General features: G+C 40.5%; 1 pseudogene; it reads right to left on the reverse strand.

The window, feature by feature from the left end:
* Positions 1–5106: 5106 nt before the first annotated feature.
* LOC109438709 (small ribosomal subunit protein eS8) lies at positions 5107–8746 on the reverse strand (annotated as a pseudogene).
* Between the last annotated feature and the right edge of the window lie 270 nt (positions 8747–9016).

The raw sequence follows: 9016 nt of genomic DNA on the forward strand, positions 1-9016 counted from the left end.
GTAGTACAAGCTAAAGTCAGGGTGTGATACCTCCAGTATTGTTCTTTTTTCTTAAGATTGCTTTGGCTATTCGGGGTCTTTTGTGGTTCCAAACAAATCTGATGATTTTTTGTTCTATTTCTTTAAAAAATGCCATTGGGATTTTGATGGGGATTGCATTAAATCTGTATATTGCTTTGGGTAATATGGCCATTTTAACTATGTTGATTCTTCCAATCCATGAGCACGGAATGTCTTTCCATTTCTTTGTGTCTTCTTCAATTTCTTTTAAAAATGTCTTATCGTTTTCAGCATATAGGTCTTTCACATCCTTGGTTAAGTTTATTCCTAGGTATTTTATTCATTTGCTGCAATTGCAAAAGGAATTGTTTTTCGTATTTCTTTTTCTGAGATTTCATTGTTAGTATATAGGAAAGTAATGGACTTTTGTACGTTGATTTTGTAGTCAGCAGCTTTACTGTATTCGTTGATTGTTTCTAATAGCCTTTTGGTACAGTCTTTAGGGTTTTCTATATATAGCATCATGTCATCTGCAAAGAGTGATAATTGAACTTCTTCATTCCCAATTTGGATGCCTTTTATTTCTTTCTCTTGCCTGATTGCTCTGGCAAGGACCTCCAACACTATGTTGAAAAGCAGAGGTGATAGGGGACAGCCATGTCGTGTTCCTGAACGAACGTAGAGCAAAGGGCTTCAGTTTTTCACCATTAATTAAGAGATTAGCTGAGGGTTTGTCATATATGGTCTTTATTATGTTAAGGTATTTTCCTTCTATACCTATTTTTTAAGTGTTTTAATCATAAATGGATGTTGCATCTTGTCAAATGCTTTTTCTGCAATAATTGATATAATCATATGATTTTTGTCCTTTGTTTTGTTTTTGTGATATATCACATTGATGGATTTGTGGATGTTGAACCATCCTTGTGCCCTGGAGATGAACTCCACTTGGTCGTGATGAATAATCTTTTTAGTGCATTGTTGTATTCGATTTTCTAGAATTTTGTTTAAGATTTTTGCATCTGTATTCATCAGAAATATTGGTCTGTAGTTTTCTTTTTTTGTGTTGTCCTTACCAGGTTTTGGTATCAGGGTAACGTTGGCCTCATAAAATGAGTTAGGGAGTACTGTCTCTTCTTCAATTTTTTAGAAGAGTTTGAGCAGGATTGGTATTAGATCCTCTTTGAAGGTTTGGTAGAATTTACAAGTGAGGCCATCTGGTCCCCAACTTTTGCTTTTGTGAAGGTTTTGGATGACTGATTCAATTTCGTTACTGGTGATTGGACTATTTAGTTTTTCCAGTTCTTCATGGTTCAGCCTAGGAAGGCTATATGTTTCTAAGAACTTGTCCATTTCTTCTAGGTTATTGAATTTGGTGGCATATATTCCTTCATAGTATTCTTGGATGATCCTTTGTATTTCTGTGGTGTCCGTGATAACTTCCCCGTTTTTATTTCTGATTTTGTTAATCAGTGTCTTCTCTCTTTTTATCTTAGTGAGTCTAGCCAAGGGTTTGTCAATTTTATTAATCTTTTCAAAGAACCAGATCTTTGTCACATTAATTTTTTCTATTGCCTTTTTGTTCTCTATTTCATTTAGTTCTGCTCTGATTTTTGTTATTTCCTTTCTTCTGCTGACCTTGGGTTTCACTTGTTCTTTTTCTAGTTCTTTAAGGTGTAACATGAGGTTATTTATTTGGGCTTTTCCTTGTTTCTTGAGATAGGCCTGTAATGATATAAATTTCCCTCTTAAAACTGCTTTCTCTGCATCCCAAAATTTTGGTAGGATGTATTTTCATTGTCATTTGTTTCTATGTATCTTTTGATCTCTCCTCTAATTTCTTCTTTGACCCTGTCGTTCTTTAAAAGTATGTTGTTTAATCTCCATGTATTAGTGGTTTTTCCTGCATTTTTTATGCTGTTGGTGTCCATTTTCAAAAGCCTGTGATCAGAGAATATGCTTGGTATGATTTCAATCTTCTTAAATTTAATAAGGCTAGTTTTATGTCCCAATATATGATCTATCCTTGAGAATGTTCCATGTACACTAGAAAAAAATGTGTAGTCTGATGTTTTAGGATGAAGTGCTCTATAAATCTCAATGATGTCCATTTCATCTAATATGTCATTTAGGGCTGCTAATTGATTATTTATTTTCTGTTTGTTCTACCCATAGCTGTCATTGATGTATTTAGGCGCCCTAGTATAATTGTGTTTTTGTCAATTTCTCCCTTTAGTTCTGTTAGGTGTTGCTTGGTATATTTCGGTGCTCTGTGATTGGGGGCATAAATATTGATGATTGTTATGTCTTCTTGTTGTATAGTCTCCTTTACCATTACTAAATGTCCATCTTTGTCTCTTGTTACCTTTTTCACCCTGTAGTCTGTTTCATCTGATATCAGTATGGCTACACCTGATTTTCTCTGGGTACCATTTGCTTGGAGTGTCAATTTCCACCCTTTCACTTTGAGTCTATGCTTGTCCTTGTAGCTGAGATGTGTCTCTTGGAGACAGCATATGGTTGGGTTTAGTTTTTTGATCCAATCTGCTACTCTGTGCCTTTTTATTGGTGAGTTCAGTCCATTTACATTTAGGGTGATTATTGATATGTGTGGATTTCCTGTCATTCTATCTTTAGTTTTCTGGTAAGGCTGTGTCTCCATTGTTTCTTTGCCTTCTTGTTGTTGTCTATTATTTCTGTGTGGTGGTATTCTATGATGTTTCACTCTGTTTCTTCTTTTATTACAGTATATATTTCAGTTCTGGATTTTTTTTGAGTGGTTACCCTTAAGTTTATGTAAAAGAAAGTTTGATATTTAGAGTATTCCATTTTCTTTAGGTTGCCTACTTTCTCCATTCCCATATTCCGGTTCAGGCCTTTACTCTCCCCCGTTTTATGTTTTAGTTGCCACAAATTGTCCCTGTTGATGGTGGTCGAATAGCCTCCTTTAGTGTTTCTTGTAGTGCTGGTCGTGTATTAGAAAATTCCCTCAGCTTTTGTATGTCTGGAAAGATCTTTATTCCTCCTTCATATCTAAAGGATATCTTTGCTGGGTATGTTATTCTTGGCTCATAATTTCTCTCTTTCAATAGTTTGAATATTTGGTTCCATTCCCTCCTGGCTTGTAGAGTTTCTGCTGAAAAATCTGATGATAATCTAATGGGCTTTCCTTTGTAGGTTACCATCTTCTTTTCCCTGGCTGCCTTGAGGATTCTTTCTTTGTCGTTGATTTTAGACAGCTTCAATACAATGTGCCTTGGAGAAGGCCTGTTGGGATTAAGGTAATTAGGTGTTCTATTTGCATCTTGGATTCGAGGATCCAGTTCTGTCCACAAGTTTGGGAAGTTCTCATCGACAATTTGTTTGAATATATTCTCTGTTGCCTTCACTCTTTCTTCTCCTTCTGGTGTGCCCATTATTCTTATATTGCTCTTTCTGATGGAGTCAGAAAGTTGTTGTAGAATTATTTCATTTCTTTTAAGTCTCAAGTCTCTTTCTTCTTCCATCTGTGTCATTTCCAGGTTTCTATCTTCGATGTCACTGATTCTTTCCTCTATCTGGTCAACTCTACTACCTAAGCTGGTTATTTCATTCTTAATTTCTTCTATTGCATTCTTAATCTCCAGAAATTCTATTTGGTTCTTTTTCAAAATTTCCATCTCTTTCGTGAAATGCTCATGTTGTTCTTTGATTGTGTTTCTGAGTTCATTAAACTGTCTTTCTGTGTTTTCTCGCATCTCGTTGAGTTTTTTCAGAACTGCAATCTTGAATTCTCTGTCATTTAAGTCACATATTTCCATATCTTTAAGTTCATTTTCTGGAGACTTTTCCCTTTCTTTCTGAGCTGTCTTGTTGCCTTGGTTCTTCATGGCAATTAACGATTTATTATTTCTTGTCCTAGACATCTACAGGAGTGGGTTCTGCAACAGGTTGAAAGGAAGAGGTCTTTCTTTTGTTTTCCAGTACGTGTTTGTAGAATGTTCTATTTTCTGTCCGACTGCAGCCTTTTTTTCTCTCTAACACTGCAGTGTTATGTTTTCTCTGCACTCTGTGAGCTTCTCACACAATGGGGGGATTCCCTGTAATGTGGGCTTCTCCTCTGTTAATAGTTCGCCTGGGTCATAGGGCACCACGTCCCGGTGGGCATGCGGAGAGCTTTTGAAGTTCCAAAGTTCCTCCTGCACCAGATTCAGAGCCTGTGTGTTTCAGCAGTTCTGTTTTCTCCTGCAGGGATCCGCCCAGATAGGTGGGGCCAGGGGTGGGTTGAGTTGTGAGAGGTGGCCCAGAGCAATGGTGGCGACCACCACCACAGTCGGTCCTGCTTCCACAGCTCTGTCCCCTTTGCTGGAACTAGTTGGGCTGTGAATCTGTGTCTGTGGACCACAGTTCTCAGAACTGCAAATATTCTGTTGTTTTCCTCTGACACTGCTACTGTTCCACTTCTGGCACCAGGCAGTTGGGGGCGGGGCGAGCTCTGGTAGGGTAGGGAGGGGGCGGCTATTCTCAGTGCCTAAGGCTTCCGTTTTCTGTGGCAGTGAGGGCTTAAACTACGGTTTTCAGCCTTCTTCCCTCCGTCTTTTCTCTGAGGTCTCTGCCATGAGTGTTGGGTTAAGCCGTGTTATATGCTGTCCCCTCAGCCCTGTGGGCCATAAACGGAATCCTAGCAGTCTGAGTTCTTCCCTCTCCTGCAGCTGGGGCAGTTCCGGGATGCAGCGAGCTCGGAGCACTGAGCTAGGTCTGCGTCCTGCACCCACGTGGCTCCGTCTCCGCACTTCTCCCTTCTCTCCTCCCCTGCTCGCACAATTTGCCCACCTTTAGGTTAATTCAGTAGTGAGACTCTTCGTCTTGCCTGTCTGCTGTGCAGGGAGTCCTTTGTGGAGTTACAGTTTTTCAGTTTGTTGTAAATTCCAGGAGAGATTTCCAGAGGCTCACCTCACACCGCCATTTTGATGACCCATCTATTTTTTTTAATTAAAGTTTATTGGGGTGACAGTTGTTAGTAAAGTTACATAGGTTTCAAGTGTACAATTTTGTAATACATCATCTATATATCATGTTGTGACAAAACACCTTTATTACATGAAATAAGGTAGAAGGGAGAAGGATTTATGTGCCTTTCCGTGCCTAGATTTTCCTGAGATAGACCTCCAGCTCCTTGCCCTCTAGCACATAGCCATCTGCTCCATCCCGTTGACCTGGTCTTGAAGCGATGCACGCAGGAAACGTGGCCTGCTAGAACTGTTCCTCTAGAAGACCACTGATTTTAGCATTCCTTTTCCTTTCATCATATTTCTTCTGAATATTCTTTGATCGTTTTTTGTTTAAAATCTCTTTCTCCTCAGGAGTCAGCTTGGCGCCTTCTTGCGGCCCAGGGGCAGTGCACAGTGGAACTCTGTACCACTATGGGTAGGGTGTGCTGTCAATGAGCACCACGCAGTTCTTTACTAGGGTGCTGGTACAGACCAGCTTGTTGTTGGGTGCGTTGTAGACCACATCAATAATCCCTGTTTTGTGTGTACAACACTTGGAGCCTTGGGAGAAGTTCCCCACACCTAGCCTCAATGCAGGTACTTCTTGTTGCCTCCCTGCACATGGACTGTGTGTATGCTGCGGGGACCAATCTTAGTGTTGGCAGCAGTGCGTGCCAGCACATATTTTCACTTATTGTGATAGGACTTTCTCTTGTCCCCAGTTTTGTGGCACTTGTGCCAATTGTCCTGAGATGTCCGTGGCTCAGCTCCAGTTGGAAAGAGCGGTTTCTTTCTTTTTAAAAACTTTTAATTTCTTAATTATTATGGATTCACAAGAAGCTGTAAAATTAGCATGGTGAAGTCTTGCGTCCCCTTACCCAGTTTCCCCTAATGGTGACAGCTTACATAATTAAAGCGCATATCAAAAGTAGGAAATGAATTGGCTCATTATTTTACCAGTTTTTGTATTACTCATTTTTTTACTATGACTTTGTGTTTAATTCTATTACATTTTATCACATGTGTAGCTGGATATAACCCTCTCCACGATTAAGAGACAGAAGTGGTCTGTCACACAAAGAAACTCTCTATGGTGCCATTTTATAATTACAAACTCCCTTTCTTTATTATCATTTTGTCATTTTGAGAATGTTATATGAATGGAATCACAGAGTATGTACCCTTTTGAGATTAGCTTTCTTTCACTCGGCTTAAGTCCCTGGGGATCCATTCTTCTTGTTTCCCGCACCAGTAATTTGTTTCTCTTTATTGCTGATTAGTAATTCATTGTATGGATGTATTACAATTTGTTTAATCATTTCACCCATTGAAGGATGTTGAATTGTTTCTGGTTTTTGGCTGTGACACATAAAGCTCTTATGAATATTCATATGCAGGGTTCATTTGTGTGTGTGAACATAAGCTTACATTTCTCTAGGATAAATACCCTGGAGTGCAATTGCTAGGTCCCAAGGTAAGAAATGTCAGACTGCTTTCCAGAGTACCAGTTTTCATTCCCACCAGAAATGTGTGAGAATTCTAACTGCATCATATCCTGGTCAGCACTTAGTATTGCCAGTATATTTCATGTTAGTCATTCTAATAGATGTGTAATGATATTTCATTATGATTTTAACTTGCACTTCACTAATGGCTAGCGATGTTCACTATCCATGTGTTTTATAGATCCATATCATCTTCTTTGGGATCCATATTATCTTCTTTGGTCAAGTGTCTGTTAAGTCTTTTGCCAGTTTTCAATTCAGATTAATTTTTTTCCCCTTTCTTCCACTTCCCTCCCACACTCCTGTTCAAGCCATTGTTTCTTAGTCCAGTTGTGTAGGACACAGCTCCGTGGCCCACGCTGGTATTATGAGCCTTGCGCTCCCTCCCCTTCCCCTGCTGAGGCAGTCGGTTGCCAGCTGACAGCAGCTCAGGACAGCTCTCACCAGCTGCTGGCCACTCACGCTGGCCACTGGTCATTCATGGAGAAACACAGCAGCCCACAGCAGCCCAAGCAGCCCACTGCAGCTCATGCCAACCTCCGGCAGCTGACAGCAGTCCAGTTCCAGGGAGAGCTGTTGTTCACAATCTTAGCTGTAGAGGGCGCAGCTCACTGACCCATGTGAAAATCAAATCGGCTACCTCGGAATTAGGAGCACAGCGCTCCAACCACCCGAGCCACCACCGGGCCGGCCCTAATTATTTTCTTAATGTTGAATTTAGAGCATTCTTTGTATATTCTGTATTTGAGTCCTTTGTTGGATCTGGGATTTGCAAATATTTTCTCATGGCTTGTCTTGTCATCCTCTTAACAAGGTTTTTCCACGGAGCAAAAGTTTTTAATTTAAAGAAGTTCAATTTATCTATTTTTTAATGGATTAACTTTTGATGTCATATTTAAGAACTCTTCCTCTAACCCAAGGTCACAACGATTTTCTCCTGTGTTCTCTGCAAAAGGTTTTATACTTTTACATTATATATTTAAATCTATGGTCCATTTTGATTTTATCTTTGTTTAAAGTGTGAGGAAGGCTTCTTATAGGATATAGGGAGTTTCATGGAACACAAGGTCAGTAAGTATGGCCATGTTTCAGAAGAGACCTAAGCCATAAACTGGAAAGTCATCAGAAATCAAGATAGTTCTCTGTTTCCTTTAATCTCCCTCTCAGTCCATGTGGTCTTCTGTCTTTCCATATCCACTTCAGTCTTCACTTTGCAATCCTGAATTATCTGTTTTTCCATAACTTGACTATATAGAGCTCCCCCACAGCTACTAGGTTTACAAGACCTAAGTTTAAGTGACCAGCAGTGACTGATTAGCATCTCTGAATTCCAATCCACTATTCCCAGGATGGAATCTGGTCATCCCAGCTTGGACCAGGGATCCTGTATGGTTCAATCAATTTGGCTGCCAGGATCCTACCCTTATGAGTGGAAGGGATTCAGTTGTCAGAGAAAGGGGATTGTGGGTTTGTAAGACTCCTCAAAGCAGATCAAGTATGAGAAAGCGTTGAAATACTATAAATAGTGGAGGATCCCAATAACGGCCATCCATTGTTCTGTCTGTCCACTACCTCTTCTATCTTTTTTCTGGGAATTGGTTCCATTCTTTGGGCCATAAGAATGATGAGCACATGATACAAGCTGGATTTATCATAGTATCTCATCCCCTGGCCAAGCTCACTATGCTCAGTCCTGCCATTTAGCATCTTTCTGTGACCCCCTTCCCCATCTGCCCATTCAACCTCTCCCATCCTTTTAGGCTTTACCTTGGGCTTTAGTGGTATTTATATTCTGTCCTGCACATTTGCAAGGATTTCATGTTCTATGCTGACTTTAAGTCTCATGTCACTAATGCTATCCACAGGGAAGTGTTCTGGGAGTCATCTGAGTCACCAGAAGGGGATGTAAACCTGTCCCAGAAGTCCTCCAGCTGACCTCCCTTTATCCTTCACTGGCCAGAACTGGAGCCAATCACTGGTGAAGGGGAACAGCGTTGCTGTAATTGTCATAAACTAATCATGGCTCATCTCCTAGTAGTGCTGGCCCACCTTCCTTGAGATCAAGAGATCTCTGTTGGACACTTGATCAATGTTGGGGTTCTGTCAGCAAAAAGATAGGAGAATGTCTGCTCAAAGTGTCTGCCACAGCCTGTGAGCTCACAGAGGATAGGCTTCTTGTGGTTTACTTTGTCTGGTCCTGGCTTCCTTCACCTTGCAGGCCATCTCATCCAGTCCTTCATTTTCTTTCCCTCTGTTCTCCTGCTGTTGCATGGCATTGGGCCAATTTGTGGTTTCTAGCCCATTTCCCAGCAGGGGAACAGTTCTGGTGAAAGGGCAAGAATGTGTCAAAGAAGGATAAGTGATTAGTTTCAAGTCACTTTTTGTATGATCTGCCTTCCTTCTTTCAGGCAGCACTAGGTTGGAAATATCTAACATATGAGGCTACGTAGAATAGTGGTAGGATCTAGGCTCCAGAGGCAGATTTCCTGTATTCAAACTCCAGTGTCAATGGTAAATAGTTGTGGTAACTTAGGACAAGTA

Source organism: Rhinolophus sinicus, chromosome X (genome assembly GCF_036562045.2).
Source record: "Rhinolophus sinicus isolate RSC01 chromosome X, ASM3656204v1, whole genome shotgun sequence".
Taxonomy (NCBI): Eukaryota; Metazoa; Chordata; class Mammalia; order Chiroptera; family Rhinolophidae; genus Rhinolophus; species Rhinolophus sinicus.